At 30.7% G+C, this 15,224-nt stretch overlaps 1 protein-coding gene across 2 annotated transcripts in view; it reads right to left on the bottom strand.

Annotated features, from left to right (window-relative positions):
- LOC126740083 (zinc finger protein 287-like) overlaps positions 1–15,224 on the bottom strand; it is a 237,766-nt gene that overhangs the window by 33,125 nt on the left and 189,417 nt on the right. The gene's annotated exons all lie outside the window — the stretch shown is intronic.

Genomic DNA, 15,224 nt, shown 5'->3' with positions numbered 1-15,224 from the left:
TACTTTTAGGCAATAAAAACTTTTTTTTCTTCACATATTCAAAGCAATTCTAAGATTTGTAAACATATTTAACATCATGCTTCATCGTTTTTTTTTAGTTTTTGATGCGGTGATACCATTAATAGAATGTGGTAATAATTTTACTTGTATTCAAAATTTTAATTTTTCAGACAGTGGAATTAAAAAAAATTGCAATAAAAATAAATATACTTTTTATTTCTCTTCTTGTTTCTTTTAAGAACTTTGTAAAGTGAGAAAGATTTGAAAGTCATCTGCAAACATCAGATATTTGCTCATGGATATATTATCAAAACTAAAGAAAGAAGATAATGCTTAAAAATATTTGATTTAAACTCATTGAACAAATTAAGGCCTATCTTACGAGTAGGAACTAGGCGTTCGATTTATACTTGTAAATTTTTTTGACATATTCTTTTGTTATTTTATGTTTATATTTTTTTACTTAAACAATTTTTTAAAGGTTTCTTTTATTGAAATCCTAACTATATCATCATTAAACTAGATGAAAATAATTTGCTGAAAACGAGTACCATCTCGATGGGGTTTTGATAATTAAAAAAAAAGTTTTTTAATGCTTTTGAATATTTTTTTTTTTGTAAAATTTGATACTTATTTAAATTTTGATTTTATTATTGAGTTAGTTAGTGAAAATTAGCTGAAAAAGAGTATAATGGTAAGGGATTTGGGATATTATTTAATACTCTTAAATAAATTTAAAGTTTTTGTTTGTATTATTGTTTTTATTCAAATTTTCATTTTTCTATTGGATTAGTTGGAAAAAGTAGCCAATATCAAGTACCATCTCAATGGTTTTTTGATGCTTTTAATTGTTTATTATGAATTTTATTTAAATTTTAATTTAATTATCGGTTTTTTTGGTAAAAATTACTCGAAAATGAGGTCAAGTCAATGGATCAAGTCAATAAGTCAATGGATTTTTGATCACTTTCAAAAAGGTTTTTTAAATCATTTTTTTATATTGTTTTATTTTTTTATTTTTATTGAAATTTCAATTTTACCATTAGGTTATATGGGAAAAAGTAGCGTAGCTGAAAATGAAGGCCATATAATCTAACATAGTTATCATATAATCAATAAATTATTAAGTTTATAATTCATTATATACCTAATCATTAAAAATGTTCTCCTTAAAAAGTCTAAGTTTTCTATACTCATGCAATCTATGAGTTATTTTTACTTTATCCATTTAAAATGTAACTTTCCAGACTAATAAGTTTTTAGTCAATGTCAAATCATCCTAAATAATCATCGTAAAAAGACTGGCGCAAAATTCACATTTTCGGGAAGATTATTTGAAATTTATCGTGTTTCATGCAATCTGGATAACAATTAGGAGTCAGAGTAAATGGCAAAAACAATACACAGAATGCAGATGGCATAGTCCTGGTAATATGAATAATCTCCAAAGGCTTCTGGACATATTTGCAATGAACGGCTTACTTTAATTAACATCAACATAAAGAATACAAAAAAATTCCTAATAATCATCCGCAAATTAGATGAGTTCTAGAAAGCGCAACTCTCATATGAACGTGTTGAAAAATGTAACTATCCGGTGACTTGGTTATGAGGATCTCATTCAGGAGATTTAAAAACGTCTTTACAAACTGTGATTTTGGTCTCAATCTCAGAATAAGATTCACAAAATGTTACGGATGGTACGTCGTTATATGGTATGGGAAGCTGAACATTAAAAATTAGCAGAAATAGAGGAAATTTTTAGGAATGTTTAAAAAGAAGGAGGATGTAGTAACTTCGAAATATCAAACATTGGAAAGGAAAAGGAATCATAGGAGAGTTAATTCACATTACCAGAGGCATGGAAAATGGTCAGAAGTATCGCAAACATCCATGAATGAATAGAAGCAGATGTAATCTCGAAAAATAATGTTGAGCTGGTTCTTATGATATACATGTCACCTGAATCTGATAGTGGAAAGCCTTAGAAAAGTTAGGCAATATTACAGAGATTGCGCTACAATTTTTAACCACACTCTTTCCTCTTGATCTAAAAATTGAACAAATCTTTGCTTGTTTTTAGACATTTGGGAAGCTAAAAAATATACAGAGAAATTATGCGAATACACAAATCACTTAAGAAGGATCTTATTAGATAGATCTTATCTAACCACATTTTTGACTCCTAACTAGCCGGCTTAAATCTGAATTAAATAAAAACACTATAACCGTATTAATTAGTTTTTATATTGTTTCTAATCACTATACGCTCAAGATACTTTTATTTGTTAATCCCATTATAAAAAAAACTTTCTTTCCATTGTTGGTTGCTCTTATTAATTATATTTTTTAATTGGCCCCACTGTTTCTATGACACCAGGTTAATTACAAAATGTTCATCGGAATGAAGGCGAGCATAATATTGTATGATCGTCGAAAATTTCATGAGAATCACAAAGAATAATGGAAAACGGTACATCGTAAGCAGAAGTTCGAATTTGATATGGTCGTTTTTTAGTGTCATCCTATTAAATTTTTATAGATATACTTCTCGGCAAAGTTAAAATTTAAATAGCTTTCTCGTTATCAAAAAAAAACCGAACGAACTTATTCAAGCAGTGTACTTAAAGTCTTTCTTTGTGTTTCCTCGTTTCGCCTTGAACGAAATCATTATTTTACAATTAGTTATACTTTAGTAGCGGAATTCGTAATATCAATATCAAGGCCGCAAGACCTTTTTTAACAACTTATTCAGCGTTGTATGTGCGTATCACGCAAAAAGTTATTGAAATCAGGCCTGCCTATTAAAGAACAATTTAAGGCTTAAGGTACACACCTACTGTTTTAATAGACATTACCAGGAAGTTCTTGTCACTGCTTGCTTTACGATTTTAAAAATTTATAAAGTTCTAGGAATTATTTTAGCTTAGGTACGGTGTGAAATTTATTAAAATAGATTTAACGGTAACTTAATGATACCAGAAGAGAATATTGGGAATTTATAATTTTTGGTTTTATTGTGTAATACCTATGGTACCTAGAGACTGAAATTAAATATTCAGAAAACAAATTAAAATTAAACCATAAGTTGCGAAACAAATTGTCCATAATTTCGAGGTTTAAGGGTCAGTATACGCTCGAAGCGAAATCTTAATAATTTACAGCAGCAATTTTGCAATTTTATTTTAACATTAGCCTCGGCGTCTTATTAGAATGTGTTTTTTATTTGCTTTGATCAAATAAATTAATAATCAAGTGCTATGGAATTGGAAAATGGAATTCGCATGGATGATAACCGATTTTATAGACTATCCCGGTAACTATCGCAGCGGAAATGTTGCAAAATATTGCATACATGCTGCCAGCTGACATTTTGCTAAGGCTTTATTCACGCAATCTGCAAAAGTAATTTGAACATGAAATGTTATAAAATGGTTGAAAAACTGGTCGAGAAGGTGACATTTCAGAATCATTACTTAATGTTTCCAAATCTATCCTGGATAAGCGAAGGGAAAAAATCGACAATATCAGCACGTTGTAAAGGACAAAAATAAATTATTTACAGTAATTTACAAATGAAATGGTCACCATTATTATCATTATCAATGTTCGTTTACTGCTAGACATAAGCCTTACTTGATTGCTTCCAAATTCTCCTATTTTGTACCTCCTGTATCCAACTTATGTGGATCTGTTTAACATCTTCGGACCATCTAGTTGGTGATCATCCCCTACTTGGTCCTTATAAATTCCCTACCTTATAATCCTCTTGGTCCATTAGTTATTCCGAATTCTCGTAATGTATTCTGCCCAATTCCGTTTTAAGATTCTACTGCATCAATTTGATTCTTTTACGTAGCTCAGCGCTCGTATGATTTCTGAGAGTCAGTCTCAGCACTGATCTTTCCATTACACGCTGTGGCACTTTGATTTTCTGTATAGGCTTTTTTGTTAGTGTCATCACCATAAGTTAGGTCAGGCAGAACACACTAATTAAACACCTTTCTCGTCAGATAAATTGATAAATCTGACTTTAATACGTACCTCAATTTCTCAAATACAGCCCAAGTTAATCCTATTCGCATATCTATAGCATTATCTCTTTTTATGCGGATTTCGTAGTCAAGGTACTTGTATGAAGTATTCTTCTATTTGGGTACCATCTATGACTTTTTCGTCATCGAGTACAATATTAGTCATTAGTCGGGTTTCTGTCACATTCATTTTTAGTTCGAACTTATGGCAAATATACGATGATAATCTAGATTTTCAAAATTTACACATTTAAACATAAACTCAAGCATGTTCCTAAACAGTTTTGATCAATAGTCTCTCCCTGTCCAACTCCTCTATTTATTTTGAAATTCTTTAATGCGTTCTGGAGTTTTACATTAGCTGTAAATTACAAGATTGGTTATGTTACCTTTTTTATGTATTATGGTAATGGTTTTATTATTGTGGTGTTTGGTTTGTATAAAACTTTAAAACTCTTCAATAACTTTTGTTACTCAGTTTAAGAGTTATAATGACTATTTTATCTTTTTCAGAGGTTTATTTCTTTAAAAAATTGCCTTCTGCATCTCATCAAATGTGATTTTTGAAATTTCGTCTGATCTCTGATTTAAATTCTTTGGTTTAGATCGCGTATAAATTCCCTTTTATCTATAGCATATACCTTTTATAGAATTCCTCTGTTAGTCTTTGAATTTCTTTTTTATCAGTTGTTAGCTATGTTTACAACTATTTTGGTTAATTATTCTTACTTAAATTTTATTTGTATGTTTTGTAGTATTGACGTACAAGAGATTAGTATTTTTTTTAGCGTTTCAATAAAAATTTTTAGAACTAACACCTGTTCAGATATTCACAACCACATCAATGATATTTTACCAATTGAACCATCGTATGAAAACATCAACAAAGTATGCTAATCATAAGGATTCTAAAGCACATTATAAAGAGACGATTGACACTTTACATCATCAAAGTATTATTGATTCTTCAGAAAATAATTTGGTCTTTTTTGTTTCCTAGTTTACAAATTTCTTTTTTTCCTTCGGAGAGTCTCTGCCTAAGTAGTTTTTAGCTTTTATTTTCTTAAATTGTTTTGGTAACCATTTCATTTCATTGTTAAATGTTATATATAATATCATTACGATTGGCTGCAGTTATATCCTTAAGTTGCTTCAGTTTTAGGAGGTTTACACCGTATTTACTTTGCAATTCTCTTCTCTCCTTCTTTAAGTTTTTTATCTTGTCACTTACTGTTCTATTTCTTTGGTTGGTTACAGAAAAATTTGCTTCATCTACATGCAACACAGATACAGTTCTTTGCTTTGATAAGTGTTTGTAAATCTCATTCTTATTTGTTTTCACCATCTTCATTCATTTTCCTATAATGTTGATAAATATTTTTGATGTTATCGTCCTGTGGTCACTGTCTATGGAAAGGTTTTTTTAAGGCCGTTACATCATGGAACGCCTTTTTCATTGGAGATAATATCGGTCTTGGCTAATTCATTAACATTTTTGTTGTGGTTTTTTATTAAATAACTCATAGAATAAAGATAATTTCTTGTAGGAAACTGCCATTTCTTTCTTCATTTCCGAAATTGTCTTATAGAGTTTCCGACTCGCCTTGCCTTGTTTCAAGTTTGGCATGAAAATCATATTAGTAAAGTGTAATGAATAGGACATATATTTAAGGCTATTGTATCTTGTATTATTAAGCTTCACAATAAGGTAAATTACCCTGGTGCTTATACTTTTAATCTCTCTCCCCTTCTAATTGCACTAAGGCAAACGATATCCTATTTCGTATATACATATAATTGTGTTCAATCGGTATTTTAGTTACGGTTTTCGTTTTCAGCTGCTGAATCCTTTACATCTTGTTCAAACCAAGTATTTCGTTTTCTGGTTCTCTTATTATTGTCATTTGTCAACCATAACGTTAATCATCCTCAACATCATAACTATCACTTCCAAATTTAAAGCTGCATTTACAATCAATTGAACATATAAAATTTGAAGTAATTGAAGTGCCTTGAAAAACTATTTTGAATGATAATGGTTTTGAATTAAGTAAATAAGTCAGATAAGCATCAAACAATTCCAACTGAACAAGAAGAATTGATTAATATTGGTTTTATCTGGAAATCTCCATGAAAATTCTGGTAATCTTAATTAAGGCATTATCTGTATTATTAATTTAAGTTTTCCATAATATTTACCAAACGTCAATTTTTGACTACTCTCTTGAAATATAGTGTCCAGTACTCTCCAGTATATACTTTTCCAGAAATATAACTAATAAAAAGAAGGAAAGAATTGAGGCTTAATGTTTTGTTAATCTAGTGAAAATATTATCGTGAACAAAATCTATATTCAGAAAAAATACCTGGGTTGTTCAAAGAGAGATTCTACAAACATTTCTTAATAAATATTAAAAGAACTTTCCTTTAATATTAGTAGAATTTAGTAGTATATTAATTGGATGATCTATGCTATCAGCTTATAAACCAAAATATCAATCTGCGAATACCCTTTATTTAATTTGATTTTGAGTCTTCGGTCATTAGGCATCAATAATATCTCCAATCTACCATAAAACAAGAAAAGAAAAGGCTTTGAGACCTTTAGTAGCAATAAAGTGGAAACATTAACATAAATCAGTAAGAAAGACATGAAGTAGTTATCAAAGACCCACTAATTATACAAGAAGTAAGAATTATAGAAGAACGAGTTTGAAATGGAAAGCACAGGATGCAGGAGGTCAGTGAGTTTAATATTCGTACTCGGCAATTTAATTTAAATAAATACGAAATTATTTAAAGTCAGCAATAAAAATAAAGACCCTTAAAATCCGATATTTTAAAAATAACTACAACAGTCAAGCAAGTAAGGAACCCACTTTCCCCACAAAACATAAGCTGTGCATTTCAAAGGCGATTTTTAAAATTAAGCAATTTAAACATTTATGAAAATTGTCGATTTTGCCAACTCAAGTATGAAAAATAGCCGTAGGTATTTCGTATAAACATCGGGGCGTTTATGCAAATGCGTTAATTAGAAGCAATAACTCGAGGCGAACTGTCAGAATCTGTAACGAAACTAGTTTGATGAGAGCGAGATTAATCTATGCAAGAATTTTAGAAACTTTTGTGATAACGGCCTGCGGAGGACTTTATAACGTGTGATAGACATGTGGGACGGTATTAGGAAAATTTTTAGGATGACTTTAATGACATATAAATCAAAAGATGGCGCTCCTTGAATAAACAAACGGTGCGTGCCTCTGTCCTCAAATTTTTAATAGGTTTTCCTAGTAAAAGATTTGTAAGAATATATTTTATTGCGAATTCTATCTAGTAACACTAGTTCAGCTACCATGGTATTAAGTCGTGGAGACCTGGAATCCATTAGAAAGGTGTTTGCCGAGGAATCTCAGAGCGGCGAATTTTATCAGAAATTGGTCGATGGCATTTTTGGTAAGATAGAGGAAAAATTTAAGGAAAAATTAAACAAAATGGAACAGGAACTTTCATCGACAAAAAAAGAAGTTAACGATCTACGCATAGCTAATAAAACTTTATTACGCATGGTAGATTCCCAGGAGCAGCACTCAAGGCGTCGTAATGTCCGCATCCTTGGATTTCAAAGTCCCCCCGACGAAACGGAATTAAACTTAAAGCAAAAGGTTTTAAATTTTCTGCGAAGCAAAATACAAAACAGTGACCTTCGTGAATCAGATATTAATAGGTGTTTTCGCATGAAACAAAATATGCCGGGCCACAATGATAAGCCACCAATCGTGATGGTAGAATTTTTCGATGTAAACAAAAAATCTGTATTGTTAAAGAACCGAAAACATCTCAAAAATACGGGTGTCGTGTTACAGGAGGATCTTACCAAAATAAGACAGATGTTACTTAAAAGTGCCGTGAATAAATTCTCAAAACAAAATGTGTGGTGTATACATGGGTATATCTATATTAAACATCGGGGCATTGTGCACAGAGTTCAGGACGAAGATGGCTTAAATTCCATTTAAACAAGGTACTCTTTAGTAAATCGTTATATCAATTACCATAGATTTATAGTAAGAATTTCTAGGGTGGTGGAATTCTTTTTATATTATATATTTTTTTCCCTTTGCTCTTGTTATTTTACCACTAATTTGCAATATGTATTATTGCCTAGGTTTAAACTTATTATTTATATATATATATATATACTTTTCTTATATGTGCAAATATGTTTATATGTTATACGTCTATTTATTTATAGGGTCAGAGGCACCTATGATAAACTTCTTTTTGTTTATTTTTTCTTAGATTTCATACTTGTGCCCATTTAACCTAATTTAGAAGTTTTTTTCCTTTTTTTATTTTAATTTGATTTGTTTTTCTTTTATTTTGTTATAATTTGTTGGTCTGCTGTGTATTTTTGGTAAACTGATATGGAAGCTAATACGGTTAAAAATGTTAATTTTGGGCATCTAAATGTCCGATCACTGTTTACAGGTTTTGATCATTTTGTAAATTTAATTACGTTAACCAATACTGACATTATGTGTATTTCTGAAAGCTGGCTGAGCGATTCTGAGGCTGATAATTTTCTGATCCCGAACTACAAATTATTTGTAAAGAATAGACGTGGTAGGGGTGGAGGCGTGGCTGTCTATGTACGACAGATTTTTGAAAGCTCTTTGGTTTTTGCTGACATTGACTTTTCTGATGATTTAGAGTGTTTATTTATTAAAGTAAATATAGGCAAAACAATTTTTCTTGTTGGAACAGTCTATAGACCACCAAGGTCAGATTTAGGGCGTTGTGTTGAATGTTTTGATGATATATTATCACATGCATGTCTACAGTATGAGAATATTATCATCCTGGGTGATGTTAATGTTAATCATTTTACAAATAATATTTTACTTGATTGTCTTACAGCTTATGATTTTACTCAGTTAATAAATGAGCCTACTCGTATTGCTGCTATGGCACAAACACTCATTGATGTTATCTATTTTAATAAACCCTCAAATGTTACAAGTACAGCAGTACTTAACGCTGATCTAATTAGTGACCATCAAGCTATATTCTGCAGTGTCGAGATTGCGGCACGGAGTAGGGAGATAAAAACGAAACTCTATCGTAATTTTAAACATTTTAATAAAAATGATTTTTATAAGGACCTGAATAAAATTGTGTGGGATAATGTGTACTATATCAATAATCTAGACGAAAAAATTCAGTATCTTACTAGTAATATTTGCTCATTATTTGATAGACATGCACCCTTTACGACGTCAAAAATTTCTAAGCCTTATACCCCGTGGATAACTGCAAATGTGCAGCTTTTTATAAAAGAAAAAAATAAGGCATTGTCAAGTTTTAAAAAATCTAAAAATTTGACTGATTGGGCATATTATAGACAGATGCGTAATCTTGTGGTGGGAATGATTAGACGAGAAAAAAGAAATTATCTGCAATTTCATCAGAACATCAGAGATAGTAAACAGTTATGGAGAGCTATTAATAATCTAAGTCTAAAAAATGTCTCTAATCGTTCTATTCCTTTAAATCTCCGAGATCCAAACAAAATTAATGACTATTTTGCTTCAATTTATAGCCCGTTAGGTAGTTGCCCCGAAGAAGTTGCTAATTTTCAGAACAAACAGTTCAAACATGATCTAAATTTTTCATTTCGATTAGCCAAAGTTGAGGAAATTTCTAAAATAGTCTTAAGCCTAAAATCAAATGCACACGGTTGTGATTCAATATCAGCGTTAATGTTGCAACACTGTATTCCAAAGCTATCTCCACATATTACGCATATTATAAACTGTTGCCTAGAAACTGGGTATTTTCCGGGTATGTGGAAAATTTCTCTCTTAACACCTTTGGCTAAAATTAATAATCCAACTAATTTCAGCGACCTTAGACCTATTTCAATTATCCCGGTCATCGCTAAAGTTTTGGAAAAGTTTATACAGCAGCAAATTTATGACTTTCTCACCTCCAATAATATTATTCCGCATAAGCAATCTGGGTTTAGAAAACAACATAGCACGACATCTGTCTTACTAAACGTTACCCAAGAGATAATTTCTGCAATGGATAAAGGAGACTCCACAGCACTTATAATGCTTGATTTTTCCAAGGCATTTGACACCTTGGATCATCATTTGCTTTTGGCAAAATTGGCTTATTATGGCTTTGATAATGTTTCCCAAATGTTTTTTAAATCCTACTTATCCAACAGAAGGCAAATGGTGGTCTTGGAAGATCAGACTTTTTCAAATATCAAATATATAACATCTGGAGTACCTCAGGGATCTGTTTTGGGACCTCTCTTATTTCTAATGTATGTTTCGGATTTGTTTAAAGTTGTAAAACACTGCCAGATCCAGGGGTTCGCGGATGATATGCAAATTTATCATTCTTTTAAAGCTGAATCTGTATTGGAGGCATCAAATAAAATAAACGACGATCTTTCTAGAATTTCCTTCTTTTCCTCTCAAAATAATTTAAAACTCAATCCTTCAAAGTGTTGTGTTATGTGCTTTACTTCTAAGAACAAAAAAAGAATAGCATTGGACGGTTTAAAGCTTTTTGTGGGAGGTAATCAGCTAAGTATGGTTAAATGTGCAAAAAATCTTGGATTGCTTCTGGATGATGAATTGCGCTTTAAGTTACACGTTTCTAATGTTATTAAAAAGTCATACTATTCTTTAAAGCCATTGTATGCAAACAGAAATATAATTAATTTTAAGGTAAGGAAAAAACTGTGTGAGTCTCTAGTATTACCTATTATGAATTACTGCAATATTGTTTATTATCCATGTTTAGACAAAATCACTGCGTACCGATTGCAAAAGCTGCAAAATCAATGCTGCAGATTTATTTATGGACTGAGAAAGTATGATAGAGTCTCTGCAAGGCTATGTGAACTTAGTTGGCTGCGCGTGGAAAATCTATTCTCTTTGCAATTGGCGGTTTTTGTGCATAGACTGCTAGCGTCGTCTACTCCTCCCTACCTCCGCAAAAAACTTACTTTTCGGAAAAATTTACATGATGCAAATCTGAGATTTATAAATAAGTTGTCAATTCCCAGATATCGAACAGCCTTCTTTCGTCGTAGTTTTCTGTATAATGCTGTGGCAATTTACAATGACCTTGTTCCGAATCCTATAAAAGAAATGTCAGTAGCGGGTTTCAAGAAAAAACTAAAGCTGCATTTTTTAACAAAACAGAATAGCTAAATTGTCAGTAGGTATTTCTTATTTTATAATTTTTTGATTTTTATGGACCAATGGGTGTATATCTGTTTATTTTTATATTAATATTAGTGTTACTATTACAAATGTTAATTTTTTTCTTTCAGTTGTGCTATCTAAAATAATTTTGCTTACTTTTTTAAATAGGTTAAGTAGATTAGCCTTTGGCTAGACTTCGCCTATGTACACTATTGAAAAGTACAAATAAAGCCATTATTTATTTATTTATTTATATAATCTGGTGTAAATTACCGCGTTCCTATCGGGCTTTTAGATACGATTGGATGCAACACATCATGCGATTTGCTTTAAAATTATTACCATTAATAGTTTTTCTGCAAAAGCTGAGATTTTAGGTAAAGCATTACAACCTTAAGATCAAAGCCTTCGAAGAATTAAAAAGTGGTTTAATTTATCAAAGTTCATAAGTAAATTATGAAGTTAAGTACTAATAAGTAAATTAGAGAGGGATCAAAACATATATAAAATTTATATTTTTACCATTTTATAATAATATTTAACTTAAAATAAAAAATTTCAAATATATAAAATAACCCACTCTTCGGAAATATGTAATGTTGGTTCTGGGTTATGCAAGATAAAGAAATCGTGGACCTCCTGAACTGCTTTTCAGTAAAGATTTTATCTGAAATCTTTCAGACAAACAACGATATGAAAAGATGATTTCTGGGTACAATTCAAACAAAGAAATCTGATGCGGAATGCAGAGCTCAGTCACCCAAACAATTTACGATTGGGTTCCGTTTATTTTTATTGGACTTTGTGGATATTTTTCTGTTATTTAGAGTAAAAATATTTTTTGCATTAGGATCAACAAAGGTGAAGAATGAATGAGATTTAAGATACAATCAAATGCCTTAATTAAATCATAATTTATAAGATCTGCTGTATGCTCCATATTGTTAAAGAAATCCAAGATGTTCACGTAAAATTAAAGGCACATTATACGAATATTCATTTAAATATTTTTAAAGTTCAATGATCTGCTATTTAAATCTTCCTGGAACATTTAGTAATTGTCAACTATTGTTATATTTTTTATCACTATTGCCTGTTCTATTTTAAGATCCGATATCCATAGATACATCAAACTTTATCTCTATTTCCTCGTTCTGTGTCTGAAGCAATTTTATATCTTACATCTAGGTTTATAATAATTCTATATGGGAATATATGAATGAGTCAATGTGTTCGTTTTCTGACCGATTAAATTCAAAATGTGTGTTCATAAGCCCGTAACACTTTTAGTCTGTTCAGAGATACTAATACCAAAAGTCCCATTAACATATCCAAAAGTATATTTCACAAACAATTTCTTAAGGTTTAAATCATTTAGATATGGGGTGAAATGTTCGTATATGATTTACGGATAGACGTACGTTGGTATATGATGTGTATATATTTCAGGTTGGTCATTAATATTAATAAAAACAATAAGATATATACACGATTTGCTTAAATCGCAAAATATAGTTCAAAGTATAATATACTTCATATTGTTTAAGATGTAAGAGACAACGTCGAGAATAACTATTGTCATGTTTCTGTTCTAATTCGGAGCCTTCTTTTGTAAAAAAATATTTTTAAAAATAAATTTTTAATAACATACCTAGAATCTGGAAGCTTTGATTTATTAATGTTTGTAAATATGCAACTAATGAGCACAGCCTTAAAGAGATATTAAAGTTTCTAGTAGTTCTACTGCCTACGTCTAATCGACCACTCTAAGAAAAACACTGATGATGTAAATGGTTGATTCTAAAATTCCTAGAAGAAGAGATTTTTCACATTTTAAATGAGTTAAAGCAAGAATTTTGGGAAATTCTTATGCGCAGCTCTATAGAATTAAAAAGAAAAATTGTTTTCCAAACTTCATGTCTTATTACGAGTAGTTCTAGTCTAACAGAAATACTGATCATAATCAGTGATCAAAGTTCTCTGGATGAAGAGGTTTCCTCACATTTTACTCCAGTTGGAACAGAAATTTTGGAAAATTCTTTTGCATAGCCTTTGAAGATTCTAATGAGCCCCTGTCTTTAAAACCTCATGTCTTCAAGATAACTAGTTATAGGAAACTTTGATTATAAACACTAGCCAAGTCTACGATCCGTTGACAAAGATATTTTCATATCTTGTAGCTTTCATCAAAGTAGTTTGTTAACGTGATAGATACACATTACTGAAATATCTTAGAATCTTAGCTAGTTTATTTCCTGAAATGTCCTTTACCTCTTCGATGATGACTCTTCTTTCTCTAAGGTTTAACAGAAAGAAACTCAACAGAATTACTAAAAACTTAAAATATTGAAAACGTTTTCCTGATTCTTAGCCTTTTCAATCATACAACTTTTGTATTTTCTATTTCTTAATTGCACTAACTGAAACCGAAAAAAACGCAGTAGAACTAAAACGACCAATTTTTGATTTTTTTCTTCACTTAATGCTAAGTCTAATTAACACCTCCGAAAGTGCGCTGCTAACGCTAACGGACACGTTCAAACTTTTGACGGAAAATAACCGACTTCTAAAACAAACCGCCATTTCATTAACTTTTTCCTCCTTTATAATTAAAATCTCCGCATACCGTGTAAGACACTTCAAACATAAGATGAAAAGCGGCAATTTTGAAATAATTGATCCAAATGCTTCCATGTAACGTGCAATTACCATTTTAATAGCTTATGTTTGTTACACCGATATTTGTTTAACGGCTAATAAATATCTGAATTAATTAGCGTGCCAAAATCGCGGTCCAGATCAAGCGGTTTAGCAGGCCATAAACCGAATTAGGCAAAATTCCATTTCGTACGTTACTCAATTTTCATATGCCGCAAAATTCGATCGTTAAGGCTTACCTGCTTATGGAAAAATCAAATTACCAACCAGAAATGCGGGATTTTACTATATTCGTGAAATTATTATGCATGTATGTTTGTGTAAAACAGGTAGGTTATAAAACCAGTGCATGAAAAAAAAGGCAAGCGGGTCTTTCATGATTTATCTGTCTGGTTTTTGAAAAGAAATATTTTTATTGTCTGCATATGGGTTTTTGTTTAAAATCGCCTGTTATGTTGGATATTTTGTTAGAAAATAGCTCGAAATAGCACTTCCGAGATGTGGAAAGTGAAATTTTTCTGCACTAGTTATATATTTACATTTGCAAGTAATGCGGTAAAGGTATTTTGTAATGTTTAAAAAATATTATTGCTTTAGTCTGGTTTGCATTTATGAAAATAATAACAGACATTTGATAACTATAGTGATGCTGTACGTCTGGTTGACGTCGTTTCATGTTTGCCTCTTGGAATGTATTTACTAATATTAAATTTTCAAATACGCACATCGTGTCCATTTAAGTTATGCCTAAAAAATTTCCTTAAAGGAATTTAAAAAAAATTTGGTCCTGAGAAATTCATTTAAAATGTTATAAATTAATAATTATGTTCCTCTCTTTACCTACGTTATTTAAATACTTTACTAAAAATAGTAAAACAAGAATATTTTACTGTTGAGTTCTGTTTAAATGCTTAAGGATTTTTTTGAGGCATAGCAACCTAATATTTAATATCTTTAATGTTGCAATCAATCCATACAGAAGACTCTGTGTGTTTAACGATCACAAGCGAAAAGTAACATTGGTCTATCAGTGTTACGCAACCATAGAAGTTTAATTTTCATATATGTCATATAGCAACTTTAGGAATATGTTTGATGCTTCTTAATAAAACTTAGGTGTCAACTTTGCTCCGATGACATTAAATAACTTACTTTGACCTCGCTTAGCTCCAACGTCAGCTAATCATTGGGCTACGAAACAAGAAAATAAAATTTTAAAATATGCATTTCGTGTCCATTTAAGTTATGCTTACAAGATTTCTTGCCTGTTGGTAAGGGTATTTTTTACTCTCACGAGATGTGT

Source organism: Anthonomus grandis, chromosome 9, assembly GCF_022605725.1.
Source record: "Anthonomus grandis grandis chromosome 9, icAntGran1.3, whole genome shotgun sequence".
Taxonomy (NCBI): Eukaryota; Metazoa; Arthropoda; class Insecta; order Coleoptera; family Curculionidae; genus Anthonomus; species Anthonomus grandis.
The sequence above is the reverse complement of the archived record's forward strand: the minus strand, read 5'-3'. Positions and strand labels throughout refer to the sequence as shown.